Source organism: Saimiri boliviensis, chromosome 6, assembly GCF_048565385.1.
Source record: "Saimiri boliviensis isolate mSaiBol1 chromosome 6, mSaiBol1.pri, whole genome shotgun sequence".
Classification (NCBI taxonomy): Eukaryota; Metazoa; Chordata; class Mammalia; order Primates; family Cebidae; genus Saimiri; species Saimiri boliviensis.
The window spans coordinates 95,636,846-95,659,322 of NC_133454.1; the positions used below are offsets into that span (position 1 = coordinate 95,636,846).

Consider the following 22,477-nt stretch of genomic DNA (forward strand, 5'->3'; position numbering starts at 1 on the left):
AATAATACAAAAAGAATTAGGTGGCTGTGATGGCACCTGCCTGTAGTCCCAGTTACTTGGGAGGCTGAGGTGGGAGAATCACATGAACCTGGGAAGCAGAGGTTGCAGTGAGTGGAGATCATGGCATTGCACTCCAGTGTGGGCAACAGAGCGAGACTCTGTCTCAAAAAAAAAAAAAAAAAAGAATGAAGCAAACACTGAATTTGAGCCAAAGGACAGAGGTCATAGTATCAGCTCTCTCCCTATACCTCTCTGAACTTTCGTTTCTTCTTAGGTATAACAAAAATTGGATAAATTATTTTTGATTAATTTCAGCTCTGACACTTTGTGAATTGATAAAATTCTATAACACTCCTGTGAAGCATCTAAGCATTTTTTGAAAGTCTGTATAGAATACTAAATATCCAGTTGATAGTAAAAGAAAAAATTATAATACTTCCAAAAATTAGTTGAGGCAAAAAGTAATTACCACTTGACTTATTGGTTTTCTGCCACTGGAGGGCGTGCAGTACTTGTTTGTTAAATGTCCTTCCAGGTTTTAGCTGTCTTGCTCACAAGCTCAATTTCAGTCCATTGAACTGGAGTCAAAGAATCAAAGAAACCATCGCCTTCCTTTGACAGTTAATAGGTGAGGAGGAGCAGCCTGGAGAGACGATGTGAGTTAGCAAAGTCAACAGAGAGAAGTGTGTTTAATCTGCCTGATGCCATTTCTACTGCCTTTATTTCTCCATAATATTATCCTTAAAGAGTCCTTCTTGCCACATCCTCTCTCAACTTTTTAAGAGAGGCACTCTTAACAGATTTTGAGCCCATCTCTTCTCCTCACTCCTGCACATGGCTTCTCCAAATTCTCTTGTCCTTTTCACAAACCTCCAGCAGAAACCAAGCCTGGGCCTTTTTAATATGGCCCTAGCATACTGAATGGGTTTAGTACATAAACAGCAGGAACTATTTAATGGCTCTGGCAGATTTGCTTCATTCGTGATCTGGGATGTGAATGGTGCAAAAGGTAGAAGAGAAAGTGTTTTTCAGATAGCCAGTTTTTACTGAAACTTTATCATCCATTGGCCTTGAGAAATGGAAATGGCTGGTACAATGGAAATGAAACATATATAGTCCCTTCATTTAAAGAATTCCCAAAATAATTAGGGTGACTAAGTAGAAAATTGAGCAAAAAGAAGGAAAAACTCTTTAAGGGCCTTCAGAGATCAAGTTTTAGGAATACAGACTTATTTTCTTTTGCTACATGTGATCAATTACCTGAAGCTCTATGTTGAAATCAATTGGGAGGCCTCTTCCCAGAAAGAATGTATGTTGCAATGAATTATTCATATCTGCCAGGAGCATAAAATTGAATAGGATATACATTTATTTACCAACCCTGACTTCTAATCCAGGACCCACTATTTTTATTTCAGATTGCGAAAACTAAGGCCCTAAGGGCAAGGAGCGAATTTTCAAACATTGTAACCCTGAGGCTGCTCAGTTCAGGGTACAGGATTGACAGACTAGGAACACTCCTGTACTTTCTGTTCTCAAAACCATGGGTGGTTCTCTCACCTCAGCTAAGTAGTTCTGGCACTCTTTGGACCAATTTGTTTCTCTTTCTACACATATTTTGTAATTCCTTCTCCCTTTTCAACTTTTTTCTTATAAAATTGTTATTACATATAAAAGAATGTATGTAGCACACAAAGAAAGAAAGCATAAAAATAAACACGAAATAATCCACCCCTTAATTTTAAAAAAAATAGAAAATACACATGTGTGCTTCCCTGACCCTACCCCACACCTCCCTGCCAAGAGGTATCCACTATCTTAAATTTTGCTTTCTGCATTCCCTTAGTTTCTCTTTCAAGCTTTATTACATGCATATATATTTTTAGACATTTTTTTTGTTGTTGTACTCATTTTTAGATGTTATACAAATGGAATCATGCAGATTGCATTCTTTCGTAGTTTGATTTTTCACTTAAAATTATATTTCAAAGATTTCCAAAGTTGTAGCTCATTCATCTGTACTGCTGTACAGTATTTCATTGTGTAAATATTCCACAATTTATGTATCCATTCTACTTTTGATCAATATATGAGTGGCTTCCAGAGGTTTTTAATTGTTAAGAATTTTGCTATGAAGTTTTTAAAATATTTCCTGGCACCCATGTGAAACAGTTTCTCTAGTGCAGTGGTTCTTCATCAGAGCAATTTCCCTCTCCAGGGACACTTGAAAATAACTAGACAAATTTTTGGTCATTACAACCAGAGGGATCCCTGGAGAGAAATGGGGACAGAGGCCTCCTACTGGCTAGAAGCTAGCAGCCAAGGATGCTGTTAACCAGCACAGAACAGCCCTGCACAACAAAGAATGATCCAGATCAAAATGTCAGCAGAGCTGAGTTTGAGAAACCCTGTTCTGGAGGATGCACGTGGGTTGAAATTTCTGAGTTATAAGTGTATCTAACTTCAAATTTACAAAATAGTATCACATTGCTTGCCAAAGTGACTGTACCAATTTCTACACCAGCAGTTCTACAACCAGCAGTATGTAAGTCTCATCACTCCATATTTTATCCAACACTTGGTACTGTTAGGATTAAAAAAAAAAAAAGGCCAATCTAGTTGGAATAAAATGGGTGGAATATAATGTCTACTACTAATGAGAGGAGTATCTTTCATATGACTGTTGGCTATTTATGTTTCCTCTTCAGTGAATTCCCTGTTCATGTAATTTTCCCATTTCTTGTTTAACTATGCTTGTTTGCATTGTTCATGTAGATTTCAGGGTTTTAAAATTTTATTTTATTTTATTTTTTAATTTTATTTTATTTTTTATTGCATTTTAGGTTTTGGGGTACATGTAAAGGACATGCAAGATTGTTGCATAGGTACACACATGGCAGTGTGATTTGCTGCCTTCCTCCCCATCACCTATATCTGGCATTTCCCCCCATGCTATCTCTCCCCATCTCCCCACTCCCTGCTGTCCCTCCCCTATTTCCCGCCCCCTGCAGACCCCAGTGTGTGATGCTCCCCCACCCCGTGTCCATGTGTTCTCATTGTTCAACACCCACCTATGAGTGAGAACATGTGGTGTTTGATTTTCAGATTTCAGAGTTTTTAAAAAATATTTTGTATATTAATCACAATTAATTACATCACAAATATCTTCTCCCAATTTGAGGAATTTGAGGCTAGTCTTTTTTCCATACTGCCTTTTGATGAACATAATTTTAATTTTAATGTGGTTGAATTTATCTATTTTGCATTAAGTACTTTATGAGCCTCATTTAATAAATCATTTCCTACCTCTGGATCATATGGATATTCTATATTTTCTTCTAAAATGTTTAAGGTTTTTCCTATCAAATTTAATGCCATCTGGAGTTGATTTGGGCTATGATGTAAGTAAGGTAGAAGAGAATCTTTTAGAATTATCCTGGACCTCCCTTTGTCTAAGTCAATTTTCCAGGCTCATTCACTAGGACAGACAGTCTTTTAACCATAGGCTTTACCCAAGGACTTCAGGAGAAGAAGAATGTAATTGGCCTCCTCCCCTATTTTGGGGGGGAGGACTCACTAAATGAGCTGATTGTGAGAAATGATCACACTGACCCCAGACTATCTGAGTGCCTTAGCTCCTACCTATACCTGTCCAGCTCACGGTCTCTCTCTCCAGTCTGCGAAACAGGCCCACATAAAAATGCTGGGAACCTGCTGCACCAAAACCGTGAACTCTCAATTTCTTAAATAACTTCAGAGAAAAAGGAAAGAAGTATTTACTAATGGTAGAACTGCGGGCACAGATAGAGGCAGCAGGGGCTGTTTTAGAAAGGTCCTACCCATACCTACTCCAGAAAGAACAGCAGGGAGCTATCTAGTTGTAAGGAGGAAGGTCCAGCTCTCCACATGCCCTGTGACTGTAGAGGAGTGTGTGACAACTTAGCCTGGTTCCACTCTACTCTTTGCTATGGCTTCAGCAGCCCAGTTCTCAAAGTGTAATATACTAGCCAGAGCCAGCAATAGATGTGAGGAAGGTGCTCAATGGTGGGCTGGGGTCAGTAGCACAGGCTCTAAGGGGCCAATTTTATGTATCCCTTCCCCACTTTGCATCACCTTGGCAGCTTGAAATCAACAACCGTGGGATCATTTGCAGTGTTTAATTGGCAAACACCGCAAATCCAGCCTTCTCCCTCCCACTAGTGCCTGCTGTTAAACATTTACCAGCACACCTCTGAAAGCACTGCAATCCCCCTCACTTGTAGCCCCCAGTTATCAGATCCCCTGTGATTAGCTCTGACTCAGGCAACCCCAAGTGCAAGTCAGTGGCTCCACCTATTCAGTTCTCTGCTGCCTTGGCCAGTCCTGATGCACGTTCTCCAAAACCTAGGGCTTTATGCAACCTATGTTGAAAACTAAGTTTTCCTCCAGCTCAGATTCTAAATTTCAGTGCTTTAGCCTGAGCCCCATTTTGTCCTTGCCTAGACCACTACTGTAATAGATTCCTAACCCATCTCCATATGCACTCTTTGTGCCCTTCAATCCACTCTTCTCATTCTCTTCAGTGTGTTCTTTTAGTCTAGACCACAACACTCTTTTACTCGAACCCTCCAAGGGCTTTCTATTTCACTTAGGACAAAATTCAAACCCTTATCATTGGCCCTAACGCCCCTACTTGGTCTATTCCCTGAGTATGTCTCCAAACATATTGTCTACTCTTCTCCTCCTTCGCACTAAGCTCCAGCCACATGGACTGTTTTCATTTTTCAAACTTCCAACAGTCTTGGCAGTTGCAGCTTTGTAAGCCTGATAACTTCCCTCCCCAGATCTGTATATGGCTGGCTCCTTCTTATCTGAGTACAAAGGTTATCTTCTCAGAAAAGCCTTTTCTCATCACCAGTAAAACTCTAACAATCTGCACTCCATCCCAAGGCATTCGCTACCCAGAACTCTTGTGTTTGTTTTCTTCCCATTCCTTATCACTAACTGAAATTATATTATTAATTGCTTTTTTATTTACCTGTTTATTGTCTGTGTTTACCTTCAGGATCTAAGTACCAAGAGGTCAAGGACCCTGTCTGCTTCATTTCAATCTGTGTCTCTAGCATTCAGCACAATGCCTAGCACATGATAGATACTCAGTAAATATTTGTTGAAGTAATGAATGAACTTAATGTTGTTATCTTGACATTAATGGAAGCATCAGAGCCCAACCAGACCTAGCAGGGATGTTCACAAAGGCTGCATTTTCTTTATGTTTTTATCCTTCAGTGAGAGGGTTCTCCTTGGTATTTATACTGCTGTTCCCTAAAAGAGACATTAACTTCATCCTGGACTGACTTGCGGAATTCAAAGAAACTCAAATGCTCCTACACTGCAAATAAAACCATCTGTGTCCTTAACTCTTTTCTTTTCCATGTGCATTATTTTCCTGATTTGTAGGATACTAGGAAGGGTCTGGGACCTAATTAGAAAAACTTTGGTCCTCCATAAATAAAGCTACTCTCCTGGGAGAATTCCAGTGTGTGATCTCTTCTCCCCAAAATCCTATTCTCCAGCTCCAGTGCTGTGAGCTTCTCTTTGTGATCTGTGTGCCCTGTTCTCGCTCTGTCTAACTACGCATGTGTGTCCTTCTGGTTCTCTGCAGTGATTGCTAGAAATATCTTAATCTCCTTCTGATATAAACTCCTGGTCTATTTTGGTCTTCAAGGTTGTTGTGTTTTGTTTTTTTTGTTTGTTTGTTTGTTTCTATCTCAAAAGAAGCCTAAATTGGGCAAAACAGGTTTGATCAGTTTATTTTCAAATTCACCTGATGGGAAATCTTGATGCTAATCACATTAGAAGATGACAGTCTTCTTCCCTCACTCCCAAAAAGAACCCCAGTCCCTAGTCAGGACCCCAAAAGCAAGATCTAGTCTTTAAAGCCTAATATGATCTTTAATGCCCTCAAGATCCTCCTGTTGGATCTTCTTTCAAAAGACACTGTTAAATGAAGATGAAAAAGGTGCCTGACAACTCTGCTGTGACCATCAGGTGATGGGTGCACCAAAATCTCAGAAACCAACATTAAAGAACTTACCCATGTAACCAAACACCACCTGTTCCCTGAAAAACTATTGAAATGGAAAAAAAAAGAGGAGCTAAACATCAGAAAAAGAAAAGAAAAGAGAAAAAGAAAAGAAAAGGGTGCCTGATAACTCTGCTGTGACCATAAAAGCAATACTCTCTGCCCTGTCCACATGGCTAGATTTTGCAATGAATGTTTCCTGAATTCTCTCCCTCCTTACTTATGAGCACTTTGCTAAGAATTTTGTGCTCTGTGCGAATTGTCCATTAGGTAATCTCAACTGGAAAAGGAGTCCTAACTTTGTCCCAAGTCCTACTCCCACCACACCAATAACCCACCTAGGTTGATAAATGTCTTAAAGGGCTTTTGTATTCTGTAAACTAACAGTAAATTTTTACTATTTGCCCAATATATGTCCTGAAATCTTTTCAAATCCTTAATTTTGAGACTACCCAAGGCATGTAACTTTCTCTAGTAAGTGCATATTTAACCTTACACTGTAATCCTGGTCTTCCTTGAGCTCGACTGATTTAACTGACTACTCCCTCCTTTTCAAAGTATCCTTCCTCTGGTTTCCTCCTTAGCTTTCTTTCAGTTTCATTTATTTACTTCGTCTCCTCCAGTAAATTGCTAAATATTAGAATACTCAGAGCATAGCTGTGCATCCATTTTTCTTCTCACTTGACATTTTAACCATAAGGCTCTTCCTCATTCCCAAGGCTTCAAAGACTACCCATATGCCAATGACTCTCTATTCCAGATAGTTCCTTTGACATCCTAATCAATACCTCCCACTACTTATTGCATTCCTGAGCTTGGATATCTGCTTACCATATCCATAATTGAACTTTTCGTTATCTCCTTTAAGCCTTCTCCTCTGACAGTCTTCTCCATCTCAACAAATGTCCCATTATCTATTCAGTTGCTCAAGCCAAAAACCTTGAGTCATCCTTGACTCTTCTTTCTCACCTTCCCACATTCAATCCATCATCAAATCCTGTAATTCTTATTTCCAATATATCTCAAATCCGTCCGTGCACTTTTCTCCACCTTTATTGCCAACACCCAAATCCAAACTATCCTGGCCTTTCTTGTCTTCTTCCAATGTATTCACTAGGCAAACATTAAGTGCACAAAGCAGCCAGGATGATCTTTTTAAATTTTGCATCAGATCATGTCACTCTCTGGCTTCAGATTCCTTAGTAGCTTCCCTTTGCAATGTAATAAAATCCCAGATACTTGGCAGGGCCCACAAATCATACTGTAAGCTGGTTCTGCCACCTCTGCAGTCTCATTTGCCACCTACTTCCTTTCACTCTGCTCCAGTCACCTGTGCATTCTGTTCCTTGAAATCTACCAAATAAATACAGAGGAACCTCAGTGAACTAGAATGCTGTCATTAACTGAGGAATAAGCAAGAAAAGGTTCATGATTCTGCTATTTTCGGTTGAAGCTCTTTCCAGAAAGTATGAAGCCAGTGTATTGCTCTGGAAGTCAAAGTCAACAAACATGACAGTAGTGTCCTTTGTAACTTGAAAATCTCATGGGGCCTTGGCACCCTTTTCACCAGTGATAACATTCATTTGTTACTGTTCAGGGAAATAGGTGAAGATGAAAAAGGTATGGGATTGAGTCTTGACTGTTTTCACAAAATTCACTGAGACTGACTTGTTCATTATTATTTTTGAGAAAAAAACTATATGCTATTTACTTGTCTGTCCACTAATTGGCCTCTAGGTTATAACAGTGGAGTATGCAGATTCTCATTGGCTTATTCATACAATTCATCCATCCCACTTAATCAAAATAGCCTCTGTGTACGCATGTATATTTGTATATGCAGTTTTGTGCCACAGTCAAGTTATTTAAATTATCTGACCCTCAGTTTTCTCATCTGTAAGGAAATGGTACAATCAAGGTTGTTACAAGTGTTTGCAAAGCATTGAGAATTGCAGGCCCTCATATTGATAATTGTTATTAAGAAGTGAAGAGGGGGCCGGGAGTGGTGGCTCATGCCTATAATCCCAGCACTTTGGGAGGCCACGGTGGGTGGATCACCTGAGGTCAGTAGTTCAAGACCAGCCTGACCAACATAGTGAAACCCCATCTCAAAAAAAAGAAAAAGAAGTGAGGAGAGAATATTTATGAATAAATCTCCTTCCTCATATTTAATATCACTTTCTCTACAACCAAGATTATCTTACCTTGTTATTGCCGGTTGCTAAAAATTTTAGACTCCTAAGTACCATATAAATTTTCTTTCTTGTGGTACTCTCCAAAATAGACCTTCAGGGTTGGGCAATGGTAAGAAAGACCCAATTAATGCCACAAAGGCCATGCTGTGGTACCTTGCTAAATTATTCTTTCTGGATGTAAATGTTTTAAAAACAGTGTGCTGTTATCCTGAGGCCTGGTCCCTGGGTTTTAGATAAGCTGGGACTTTCCATCAGCCCTCTTTCTGCTCATGGTAAACATCACCTCTCTCGGAGCATGCCCTGTCTCTATTGTAACGCTCCACACAAGTCAGATATTCAGACAGAAGGCTCTTGACACTGCCGTGAAGAAGGATGGCTCTGGGAGGGGTTTTCCATGTTATACTAGATTTGAAGACCGAAAGGTCAGCTCTGGGCAATTTGGGTCCACCATCAATAATCCCATCCAGGATGGGTCCATCAATTCCCTTCATCTCAGCCAAGATCTAGCATCCCGCTATCAGAGCCTAAGCCAATGACCTCTTAAAATCTAACAGTCTTTCCCCTTACTAGGTTAGCCTCAAATAGGACATCGGAGGCCTATCCAAAGCCAGCAGGATTTAAAGAAAGTTGGGGAGTTTCCAGCGGTACATAGAAAATAACTTCTTTACACTATCAGAGATTAAAATTGGGGGGGGGGTAGATCTCTTCAGGAAAATTTATTGAACTTTTGGGTATTTTGTTTCGTTTTGAGACAGGGTCTCACTCTGCTGCTCAGGCTGGAGTGCAGTGGCGCCATCTCAGCTCCCTGCAACCTCCGCCTCCTGGGCTCAAGTAATTCTCCTGCCTCTGCCTCCCCAGTAGCTAGGATTACAGGCATGCACCACAGCACCTAGCTAATTTTTTTCTAAAGATGAGTTTTCACCATGCTGGTTAGGCTGGTCTCGAACTCCTGACCTCAGGTGATTGGCCTGCCTCAGCCTTCCACGATGCTGGGATTACAGGCATGAGCCACCATGCCCGGCCTGAACTTTTTTAAAGCAGTGATGGTTGAGAGGTTCAAATGCCTAAAGCTGGAACCCAGAAAAGAAAATCACCTTGATATTTCTTTAATTTTTGTAGTAAAATTATGCCACATATCTGTGTAAATAAGTGTCATAAAACAACAGTGCAAAAAAAATGACGCTTCTATTTCTACAAAATGAGAGATTTATGCTCACAGATTATAGCCCACTGATCAGACACAATGTTGGTCCTATCAGAAATTCTTGAATAGAAAGATAATGTAATTACTGTTTATATTATTATTCATTTTTAAACAAGAGTCAATACAACTTCTAGTCAATATGTAAGATATTGTAAGAACAATTAGTAAACATTATTACCGAAAGAATCATGAGTAAGCCTTGTTTTAGCTATTTGGGGGGAAATGCACACATGTAAAACAAAAAAAGTATGGTCTATAGCTCTGGAAGAACTGGAAACAAATATTTAAGAAAACCCACTTGTCACCAGCAAGGTTTATTGTACAGCAAGGTTAGTGCAATAAATATCACTTGGGATTCATTCTATATTGGTGACAATGTGAGAGAGATAGGGTATGTAACCAGGAGATTTCTGTGCTGGAAATAGATCACCGCTTCACTGAGTCCTGTGTGTGTCTCAGTGCATTATATTAAACTAACATGAAAACAAAAAAACCCTTTTAAGTTGTTATTTGTAAGAAATTTTCTTTTTATCCTCTAGAGCACTTCTGTATGTGTTATCTTATGTCTTCTCCAGGGTCCAGGAGTAAAGATCAAAAGTGATTAAGGCTCCACGTTTTGGATACACTCTGGCCACATGTCATGTCAGAGGACAGAATTTTATGGATCTTGGGTTGCCTTCTGTATGATCTCTTAGAAGGCAATACAAAGTCACAGATACCAGAACTTAATGTGATTATAAGTTTGCTATAAATTTCAGTCAGTTTCTAACCGATTATTCAGAGACGTAGAAAAAAAAAAATTCTACAGAGAGCCTGTGCTTCAAAAAAGGACTTGAGAAAACATGTTCAAGCTTTCCATTTCCCTTCTTTCTTCCTTCACCTTTCTCCTTCCTTCTTTCCTTTGAGTTGCTCTTTCTACTTTAATATCCAAATCTAACTCGTTACATTCTTTGCAGAACTGGATGACTGTAGTATTGATTTATCTTTATACATAATGCAATGCATAATTAATTTCCTGAAACATTGGTCAAACTACCATTTATTTAACTTTTTAAATGATGAACTTTTAACTATAAATAGAAAATGTGATTTTTTTAAGAAAGAAAAAGCTAAATGAGTAATTTTTCCAAAATTAATCTTCTTTTTTCTTATTTCCAGACCAAAAAAAAAAAAGTGGCATATGCTATTAATTTTGCATTACGAGGTGATCAGTACTTTTGACCAGCTCTCTGTTTTAGTCTTAAGCTCCCCTAGTTTTCCACATGGACACCAACACAAAAAACGAATTCCTCTCTACCCTCAACTTTTAGTTAAGAAGTAAATAATGCATGCAGACAAAAACAACCATGGATTTTCTCAACCGTCTCCTCTTGCTTCCCAAAGGAAGCAAAAGCAAACAGATGATAAAGAGGTGAAGGGTTAAGAAGAGAGAACTAGAAAGAGTTTTCAAAAAATCAAATTTGCTCACAACATTCCCCTTCTTACAAGCCTTTATGTACATTTACAGCCAACAGAACGGTCCAGCTGCTTAGAGAAGTCAAGGGCCTCACATTCACCCTTCCTTCCCCATCCTAACACCATCTTCTTCTGCTTTGCTCCTGCCATGCCAGTCTGCCAGTATTTCTCCAGACACACTCTGCTCTTCCATATTGAATTCCCTCGCTATGCAGTGGGCTTCTTGAGAATAGTGGTTGGTCTTAGTGGTATACGTGTTCTCACCAGTTTGCAGAATGCCTCACTACTTATTGTCTAGGAGTGTTTCTTAAGGTGAGATTTCTGAACAGTATTTAAAGTCTCCAACTTTGTCAGCTTTCTTAACATACCACTTACTAGTAGATTAAGAAGTCTCTGGGTAAGCACAGGCACACACACAAAAAACAAGTCTCTACGGTCAGAAGAACAGGGAAATGCACAGTCACGGATGAAGCATAAATTAGTATAACTTTTCTAAAGAGGAATTTAAACATACCTTTTCAGAAGTAGGTATGCCACTCTTGACCTGGCAGTTCCACTTCTGAAAATTTAATCTAAGAAAATAATCCTGTATACATATAAGCAAGTTTATCACAGCAATGTTTATAGTATCAAAATATTGCAAACAATCAAAATTCTTAACAAGAAATGTATTAACTAAATAACTGCTTATTCATCTAATAGAATAAAAGTGTGTGCTCAATAAATGTGAGTCAATGAAAGAACCATGTAATAGAAGTATTTGCAGCCTTGGAATGAGGATAATGTTATACTAACAAATAAAAAATATAGTCTGCTCTCATAATCAAAGTTTTTTAAATAAATGTTTTCCTTATAGAAAATGTCTAAAAGAACATGTGATTATTTTTTATTATTTGAGTGACTTTGAAAGTTTAAAATGAGAAAAATAAGATATTGTGAAGTCAGGTAAACATTGTATCTTAATAGGAACATGTCAAACTGCCCTGGGCATGCTTCATTCTTCTGAAAGAAGCAATACAGAAAAAGTCCATTAGTTTAATGTGTTAGTTTGCAAGCCACTGAAAAGTCTTAGCCATGTCGGTGGATCAACCCAGACACATGCTAGAAGACTCCCCACAGTGGAAAGCTGAGATACCCACATTACATAAGCAATATTGTCCTCATATCAGCTAATGCATTTTTAAAAGAACTGAAATTTTTTCTTCCAGAATTCCTCCTCTTACTGCACCCATCTCACCACCCACATTCTCAGCTCAATCATCTCAACAAAGAGAGAATGAAACTGTTTTTCCATATCCTCCCCTCATTCCCATCTGAACAGAGTTCGCTTGAAACCCATTCATTGACCAGAAAAATCTCAACTAGAACATCTTAAAAACACACAGAGAAAAATAAGCAGAAAACTGAATTACACTTTCTTGGACATTTCAACTCCCAGTGGGCTTTCAAACTCCATTTTGGGTCATTACTGGGTAGCTTCATTGATTCACTACCAACCTCCTGGTTTCAAACAGAGCTCTCAGTCTGCAAGAATGAAGATGTTATCACTGAGAAAGTGAAGGGCCTGGGAGACAGCTGGTTGCTTTTACAGGAACTGATGTATTTGGAACAAGAATCGGCCTGGCTTCTGAATATAAATAGGAATTAGTAAGGTAGACACAGAACAAATAATCACAGTGAGTGAGAGACCTTTCCCACAAAGCAGGTCTCCGTAAAGGAGGGAAAAAGACCAGACACCTGAACCCTCCCTTGGGTCTCTCCCAGATTCAGTTAGAAGGAAAACAGGCTTTGGAGTTGACAACCCCAATTAAGAATGCTGGTTCGGCCATCTCATAATGGTATGTGCCAGGCAAGTTACAAAATTCTGCATCTCCGTTTTCCTGCTGGGAAAGTGGGTGCAATAACACCTACCTCACAAAATTGTTGGATGTAATTTGAACTAACACAGGAATTCATGCCTTGCCAATCTTTAGTACTAAATAAATGGTGATATTCTTAGAGGAGGGGAAGAGAAGCCAGGCAGGATACAGTGAACATTTTTAGGATGGAGATTTTTAAATATTATCTTTTAATTCCAGAAGATCAGGCAACCTCCACCAACCAGAGCAGGAGGGACAAGTTGAATTCACTGTCTAGCTGTCTCCATCAAGCTAGAGGTGAGGATTACTCTAGTATTTCCAAGGAAGAAAGCAAGGATCCCAGTTTTAGGATCAGCCTGTCTCCCTCACTAGCCTCATGCTCTTTGGTGTCTTTTTCCACAATTTTTAGGATAGGTAATGTAGATGATTACCCATGAGGGTAAGTGTCTGCATGTCATCAGAAAATCTGATTAAACACCCATCCATGTCTGTGGTTTGAGGGATTTTGAGGCACTGACTGAAAAATAAAGAGGGGAAGGGATTAAAGAGAACAAGAATTACCAGTTGGAACTGGCATCCTTCACGGATGGTGCATTTGAGTTATTGGAGTTTAATCATAAACCCATCATTTGGAAATATAAAACTCATTGATGTTCAGGGCTTGACATTTTTCAGCTGATGCACTCCCTGCCAAATGAGAGCTCACTTGCCTGAATGAGGCAAATAGGGAAACCAAGGTCGTTTCCAGGGGCATTCCCATCACCTTGCATGCCAGCACACTTTCTCTCTTTTTTTGTCTCTCTCTTTTTCTTTCTGGTGATACACACACACACACACACACACACACACACACCCACACCCATACACATGCAAACACACACACAGCCACAGATCCCCCATGAGAATGATAAAAGCAATGGCTAAAGCAAAATGACAAACAGCCTTCCTGAAGTAAAAGGCTCATTGGCCTGGAAGGAATCTCAGACATCATGTCCCCTATCTGTCTAATAAGATTTCATCTAAAATCTTTCCTGGCTGAGTGGAGATCAGGCCAGTCCAAAAGATCACCATAAAATCGATTCACATATATTCATTCATTCATCTATCACAAAAACAGATATGTATTAAATGGTAAAGATAATAATAATAGAAGTCTGCATTTATTAAACTCCTACTGTGCACCAAACATAAAGGTGAGCAAAGCAGGCACTGTGCACAGAGCTAAAGACCTTCCATATGAGGAATATATTAAATAACTACAAATGAAAATGGATAATTACAACCTCTAGCAAGTACTGTGAAGGAGAGGAGGTTTAGAGAGCTCTAACAGTGGCTAAAATGAAGACCTGCCTGCATCTAGGGAAAATCTCGGTTTGTTCAAGGAACTAAATGAAGGCCAGGGTACTCAGAGCAGGTGGAATAAGAATCTAGAGAGATGGGCAGGGGCTAGACAATACTGGTCTCCCTGAGCACAGGAAGGATTTTATTCTTTATCCTGAGTGCAGTAAGAAGGTTATCCATGGAATTAAATCTTAAACAAGGCAAGCAGCACAGAGCTAGTTTACATTCACTTCATCAGAGCATGAATCTCTGGAGTCCAAGGCTGCAGACTCAGACCCCCTTAAAGCTAAACAGTATCACAGAAAGATAACGTTATCTATGTATCCCCTACACCAATCAGATACCCTTTCTCAGAGGCCGTTTATGGGTTACAACCATTTGAATCTGACACATTTATTGAGTTCCCCCTACCTCCACCCCATGTCTGACCTTAGTGTTGGCAGCTGGGAAAAGGCAAGTAGACACAGACAAATAACCCAAAATCAAAGGCAAAATATTTCAGGTGCTATACAGGTGGTATTGAAAATGCAGCCAAGAGGGCAGCAAGGTTCAATCAAAAGATACAGGGCCTGGACTCTGAGCTCAAGTTATGACTGTGCCACTTATGAGCCATGTGACCTTGAGAGGATACCTCTTTGAATATAGGTTATTTTGATGCCCTGAGAGTTTCAACGCACAAGTTTTGTGCATTGAAAAGACCAATGAGGAGTTTATCTTGAATTTTAATAGTCAATTATTAAAATTATAAATTTTAAAACATATTTTCTCTTTGGGTTTCACATTCAACTTATGAATCTTTATTTTCCCATTTACAAGTGGAGCAAATTTTAACGTCACCTTCTTTAGTCACTTTTAAAGAGTCTTTAACCAATACTTGATTATATTTGCAAACTTAGGTAACTACATTCCTTCAAATAGTCTAAACTACATTTAGAAATTCAATTTCACTTTCAGGGTCCCAATTGTCTGATCAATGAATGTTCCCAAATATTTAATCTAATAAATTATGCTTATAAATATGATTGATATGAATTTCCATTTAAAGTTGTATATCAATAATTTGTTAATATACATTTTAAATTAGAATAACATAAATATTGATTTATCTTAAATATTACAAGTATATAGAAATGCCAAATATAGTTTGACTCTTAATACAAAAATATTTATATGATTTGAATTATTTTAAACATTTGTATATATAATATAGGATTTCCCGGAAATTAAAGACAACAAGAAACACAAACGTCACCTTGTTAACTGAAATTACCTTTCAAACAGCTGTTTGGCTGGACATAAGATTTAGAGATTCAGACTTCCTGGTGATGGCTTTTACAAAAACAAGAAAACTATCAAATCATCCAAAGAAGTGTGGGGAATTGCAATTATCAGAGATTTTGGTGGCCTTAATGTGACAACTGAACTCTATTTTTAGTGGTTATATCAATAGTTTTATAACTTCAAAGGAGTCATGGTCTCATCACAGGACTCAAGTTATACACAACCCCTGATTCAGCCATCTATTCACAGATATCTGGAACTCCAGGCCAGCTCAATATCTTGATTAGATTACATATTTTCTTTGGCTTCTAAGATTTCTGTATGTCTCTTATATCTTATAGTCTTTTGAATGCGATAGAGTCTAAAGATATGTGAATGTCTTTTCAGTCTAACTCTAAAGATCTTTGTGCTTGATGGAATCCTGTATTCTTTGGCTACTGATTTTTGGATATCTCACATAACATTGTCTGACTTGTAGACACAATTTATGAAGTCAACCTGCTTAGGGCGTCTTGTCTCTTAGGTGTTGAGGGTTACAGAATTGCTGAGAATTAAGTGAGAAAATGCACATGAAAGTCACTTGTGAGCCACAAAGCACTGTACAGATATTAGTGCCTAGCAGAGAATGAAGCATTGAATAGGCAATTAAATATATGGATAGATAGAAGATAGATAGATGACAGATAAATGAGAGAGAGAGAGAGAGAGAGAGAGAGAGAGAGAAATATGATGAATGTACCATGAGAACGTGTGGAAATGAGTGATTACTTCCAGCCAGGCATCCAAGAAAAGCTTCACAGAAAATAGGGCATTTAGATGCACTTTGACAAATGGTAGAATTTTAACTGACTGGCAATAATGATGGGAAGCCTGCAAAAGTCCATTTGGAAATATGTACAGAGGCATTCAGTGTAAAGCTGGCATTGAATTTAAGAGTCAGAGCTTCTCAGGACATACACTATTCTTCCATTCACGATCTTTCTGACCCTCCTACACTTCTCACTTCCTGTATTTTAATATGGTTTTAATTCTACATCTTTATTACCTAGGACTTCTCTTACCGTATGGAAAATACTCCAAGAGGGTACTGAGGGAGGCCCAATGCTCTCTCCTGAGTACGCTGACATTGTCTAAGTTGTTAGTTCTGTCCATTATAAAGGGTTCCCATAACCTCAGATATAAGAACTTCTGAAAGATAAATTAGAGAAATTTGTATGCAAGTGGTACTGATCATAGGTAAGAGAAAATCATCTAAGAAACTGTTGCAAATGTGTAATGACACTTTGGGATGCATTTGAACTTCAATCCAGATGATTCAGGTATGCAGGCAGACTACTTCTATTCCTTGAGGTTAGTAGCAAATTACAAAACAGATACAGCCGAAATAGTTTTTGAAATCATGATATGTGTTAAATGTTTATATTTCACAAAGGTATACTTCTAATGTTCAAAAATACAATGCAATGTACTTATGCTATTCAAAGGTTAATTTAGGATTTATGCAATATGTTAATTCACAGAATACTGTAGGTATTATTTTCAGTAATGGCATATGGGTTGAACTATGTATACTGAACATCTTCCTCTTTCAATGCTATATGTACATTTCTAGATAATGTTAAAAGCCTAACTTTGAAAGCTTTAGGGCTCTGTGCAGCTCAAAGCCAAATGACCTCTCTAGCTTCCAAGGTCCCTGTAACTCTGATAGGCCCTAAGCAAGACTTTCACAGGTCAGCAGTCTACTAAGTTGAAACATTATTCACTCAATTTTATCGCAAGTGTTGTTCATCTGTCTAGTGAAGCTTAACTGTCATTATTTACAAAGAATAAATGACTGCTTAGGAGTTCTGTGTACCCCAGTGAGCCCTGGACTGACTAGCAGGCTTTCCTGTAGGATGATCAGGCAGGGGGATCCCCTAAGTCCCTCAACAGAGAAATCATTTGTCTAGGGCCATCCGATTTCTTTAGAGAATAACCTTTCAATTTGCCTGCATTGGGGATACAGTCTAGCTGCCAGGAGTTCATTGCAAAGGCAGAAGCCCACCTGTTCAGAAAACAGACCTTCCATTAAACCTCTTGTTTCCGACACCACTCCTTATTCCCACTCCCACTCCTTATAGGTTTTTTTTTTTTTTCAATTTCCTAATCTTTGCCCAGGTTCTAAAGGAAAGATGAACCCCCTCTTCAGCTGAAGTGTCTAAGCTATAGTTTCTGGTCTCTTGTAGCTTCGGCCTTCCTTACACCTTCTAGAAATGTGTTCTCTCTCTGCCAGAAACACACCTTCCCAGAGATCTCATGACTAGTGCCCTCTCATCATTCAAGTCTTAGCTCAAATATCACCTCCTCAGGAAGGTCTCCTATCTAAAGTAGATCTTCATCACCAGCCCCCTCCACCTCCACACCCTGACTCCTGTTCTTCATGGGGCATTTGTCACTGTCAATTACATCTTGCTCATTTGTTTGTTGATCCTCTTCATCCCCCAACCAGAATTCATTTTCCAGGAGAATACAAATCTTGTTTGTAAAGTTCTGCATTAACATCAGACTTTAGGTACCTGGCAAATAGTAGGTATTCAGTAAGTGTTGGTTAAAGGAATAGAATCACTTCTTTGTTCATTCAACAAATGTTCATCAAAAGTGTATTTGGTAGCAGGAATTGTGCCTGAAAAGGAGAATTTTATTCATTTATGAAGTGCCTTTCTGCTTCTCTACCACTTCTTGCCTCCTCTGCCCATACTGCCTCTCAGTCCACACACACACACACACATACACACACACACACACACACGCACACACACACACACGCTGGCTCTGTCTTTGCTGCCATGTGGCTGGCCCAAAATAAAGAACCCGAAAATGGGGTGACCTTGTACCCACCGCCAACTGCAATTCAGAGCAGACCGTGGCAGTCAGCCAGACAATGGAAGCTGACTGTTTCCTGGGCTCAGCCTAGTAAATATTCAACTACAATAAAAGCTACGGTCCAGTCAGCAATTAGAGAAAGAGGCCCAGGTGACACTGGAGAGGGTGGTTCTTGTTTACAAGAACACATGGAGCCTGGTGAGCAGGCAGCCCTCCTCTTTGGCCTTGACTTTATCACAGCAAACAAGCCTGACCAAGGGCTTTCCTCCAGACACTTGCAGCTGGCTGGAAAATGAGTGTGATAGTAAACACGTGTTGCTTCACTTGTGACCTGACAAATCAGATTACCTGCCTCAGACATACAGAGGGCCTTTATGGTGAGGCGATCTAAAAAGCAAGCTCTCCGAATGTACAACTGGTTTGTTGTTGTTTGTTGGGGTCTAAAATTACTCAGAATGCCTTGCACTCACATATAACAGAATATATTTTATTTTATTGTCTCCCATTCCAACAGATCTAACACCAGCCTTGTTTGTGTCAAGGAGCTTAAACATTATCATTCAAAGGCCGTATTTACAAATGAAGTGGGATGGCCATAAAACTGATGACCTTGCTGCTTCTGGAATCTCATAAAAAGTTTCCAAGCTGCTCCTCCCCAGGGCAAATAAGGGTGTTGCAGTTGCTAGTCCCCTGGCAGGGTTCCAGCTGGGGCTATTACATTCTTCCTTCATAAATACAGACTTGTCCACCTGACAGGGTGCTTAACTCTGGAGGTGCTGCTGTGTTTGGAGCATTTAAACCCAGAGGCAGGGGCAACACAGAAAAAGAAAGGTGTCAGGGTTGTGGGGTGGGGTAGGGAACGATGAAAACAGGCAACATTGATTGAGAAAATGTCTTGTGCCAGGCATTAAGCAAATGATTTTTTATGCATTTTCTCATTCAAGTTTTGTAACTTATTCATAGGCCAGACCTCAGTGGAAGCGTTAACCCATGTGCCCATGTACTGAAGGTCAAAAGACACATGCCAGCTAACTTTGTCATTTTTGTTGGGGTCACAGTGGATGTTGTTTATTAACTGTGTTTCCCAATGGCCTCTGCGGTAGAAATGTCCCAGTGATACAAATGCGAGAGCCAATGGGCCATGTGTCTGGGTAGGGCTTCCAGGAATCTATTGTTTAAGCTCTTTGAATGAGGATATCTGGGTAGAGCTTCTAGGAATCTGTTGTTTGAAGCTCTTTGAAAGAGGATGATGTGAAGCTTACAGGAACCATTTTATGATCAAAAGGCTGGGCTGGGAATGGTGGCTCATGTCTGTAATCCCAGCACTTTGGGATGCCAAGGCAGGTGAGGTCAGGAGTTTGAGACCAGCCTGGCCAACACAGAGAAACCGCGTCTCTAGTAAAAATACAAAAATTAGCCAGGTGTGGTGGTACGTGCCTGTAATCCCAGCTACTTGAGAGGCTGAGGCAGGAGAATCACTTGAACTGGGGAAGTGGAGGTTGCAGTGATTTGAGACCATGCCACTGCACTCCAGCCTGGGCAACAAGAACAAAGGATGGAAGGAAAGAAGGGAGAGAGGGAGGGAGGAAGGGGAGAAAGAAAGACAAAGAGTAAAAAGTGGCAAAACACACAGTAGAGCCTGAAATATGGATAGCACCTTGGATACGTTCCCTCACCCCCATCTGCCTGTACTTGGCTCCTTGTCACTATGAAAAAACAAACCCTTCCTCGTTGTGCTGGACACTCTGAAGCAGCCCCCATGATCCCCACCTGCTGGTGGTCAAGTCTGTATGTGTTCCACTCCCCTTGAATATGGGTAGGGCCTGTGACTTGCTTCTAACCAGTGTGGCAAAGGGGAAGGAATGTGACTTATGTTGTGCAAAGCTTTCTCTTAGCTGGCTTACTCTAGAGATTCTCCATGCCGACTTGATGAAGTAAGCAGCCTTGTTGGGAAAGCAAGTGGCCTCTAGGAAGTGTGAGTGGCCTTTAGAAGCTGAAGTTGGCCTCCAATTAGCAAGAAGCCAGGGCACTTAGTCCCACAGTGGCAAAGAAATACGCCAACCATGTGAATGAACTTGGACGTGGATTCTTCCCAATACAAGCCCTCCATGCAGCCCACCTGACACATTCATAACAGCCAGTGAGATCCTGAGCAGATGACCCAATCAAACCATGCCTGGACTCTTCATCCACAGATGCCATGATGTTTGTGGCAATTTGTTATGCAACAATAAATGACTAAACACTCCTTTACACAGCTCTAGTCAGCTTTTCTTTATGTGCAGCCAAACAAATACAAAGTTGGTGGATATACAGATGATCATCTAGGGAGATCTCCCAAAGTGGGAGGAATGGGAGCTGATGCTTAGAGAAGGTAGAAGAGCAGGGATTGTCAGCAACTGAAGAGACAGCTGCAGTCTTAGAGATTTTTCTCCCAAGAGAAAAATAGAGTATTCTCATTCAGAACGCCTTTAGCTGCTAAAGGCTCTTCTTTATGTAGATGCTCTCCAAAATACCATAGGTGATTAAGAACTAGGAAAAGGAAAATTTGTTTGATAAACCTTTGGGGGTAAGTCTTTCACTGACTAAGGTAGGAGAGTAGCAGTTTCTTTTGCTATTCAAGGCTCTCTGTAAATATTGGCTGCCTTCCTTCCATTCCATTATCAAGATGTGCCATAATTTACCAAGTCCTTCCTCTAATAGCAGACTATTTGAGATGCCTTCAATCTCTAAGACTTTATATTTTTTCTTTGAGACAGAATGTTGCTCTTGTTGCCTAGGCTGGAACACAAAGGAGCAACTCAGCTCACTGCAACCCTGGTTCGAGTGATTCTTCTGCCTCAGCCTTCCAAGTAGCTGGGATTACAGGTGCCCGCCACCATGCCTGGCTAATTTGTTTAATATCTTTAGTAGAGACGGGGTTTTACCATGTTGGCCAGGATGATTTTGAACTCCTGACCTCAAGTGATCTGCCCACCTCAACCTCCCAAAATGCTGGGATTACAGGCGTGAGCCACAGCACCCAGCCCCATCTCTACGATTTTCAGATTTGTGGGAAACAGTTCTGAAATCCAAACATAGCAATAAAATACCAGCTAGCATCTCGTGAGCACTTACTCCGCAAAGTGCTGTGTCAAGCCCTTTACCTGGATTATCTCTTCCATACTCACATCCATCTTGCCAGGTAGGAATGATTATTACCTCCACAGGACAGAAGAGAACAGAGATTCAGACAGGTTTCAGCAGCCAGCCAGTAGGGGGCAGGGTTCAAACACAGGCAGCCAAGCTCCATACCCAAGATGTTAAAACACTAGGTTATTCATTCAGTTGTAAAAGATGGAAGACAGAGAAAAACAGTAATAAGAAGGGGGAAGGGAACCTTTCCTTTACTCCAAACACCCGAGAACAACCACAGATAACGTTCTGATGTATTTCCTAACACCACAGAAACTAAATATACAAATGTGTATCCTGTATCTATTTTTTCAGTTATTGTGCTATTGGCAGTTTTGTTTGTTATTCAAGGATCCTTGTAAGCATTGGCCGCTTTCTATTTCAATATCAAGACATGCTATAATTTGCCAAGACCTTCCAATACCAGACAATTTGAGGTGCCTTTCATCTAGGGCTATTACTAATAAAGCTGCACTAAGCATTTTTGTGCATAAAATTTCTCCTACATTTGGAATGTCCGTATGAGGGGAGAATCCCTCAAGTGGTATGATCGAATCAGAAAGGATGAGTATACATTTCAGGATATTGACACTCCTGGCTCTGGATGGTTCCAGCTCAACAACGCCCCCAAAAGGCTTTGGAGAAGGAGAAAGAAGAACCGCATCTCTCAAATAGGAATGGGCCCCTCCCATGAACACTCCTGTTTTCAAAAGTGACATGAGGGACTATTTACCTTTAGAAGGCCAGATTTTTGTTGTCGTCTGGAATATAGTGCTTCTTCCAGACGTCATAAAATTCAAGCCTAGTATTTGGTAAACTTCCCTAGTGTTTGTGTTTCATAAACTGTCTCCCAGCTGTAGCCTCAGCTCTCTTTATATGTTCCTAAATAAACACCAGGTCCTGCTCACTGCCTTCTGGTGAGAGCAGAACTCTGCTATCACCCAGCCTCTTGGTTCTCATTGGTACCCACCATATTTTCCATTTTTTCCAGATGCTTAAAACAACAACAAAAAAAGTTTTTGCCCTACAGGCACAAAAATGT

General features: G+C 39.9%; 1 protein-coding gene across 11 annotated transcripts in view; it reads right to left on the reverse strand.

Moving 5' to 3' along the window:
- The window catches only part of CCDC34 (coiled-coil domain containing 34), a 308,339-nt gene that overhangs the window by 131,338 nt on the left and 154,524 nt on the right, over positions 1-22,477 (reverse strand). Inside the window, exons 13-14 of one of the 11 annotated variants that reach the window (XM_074401257.1) lie at positions 21,463-21,571; positions 15,319-18,061 (exon numbers count right to left, since the gene is read on the reverse strand). The exons of 9 other annotated variants lie outside the window; for them this stretch is intronic. The gene's annotated coding sequence lies outside the window, so the exon portion shown is untranslated. Of the gene's footprint in view, positions 1-15,318; positions 21,572-22,477 lie in introns of those variants that run through there. One more of the 11 variants, XM_074401256.1, reaches the window with a different exon arrangement.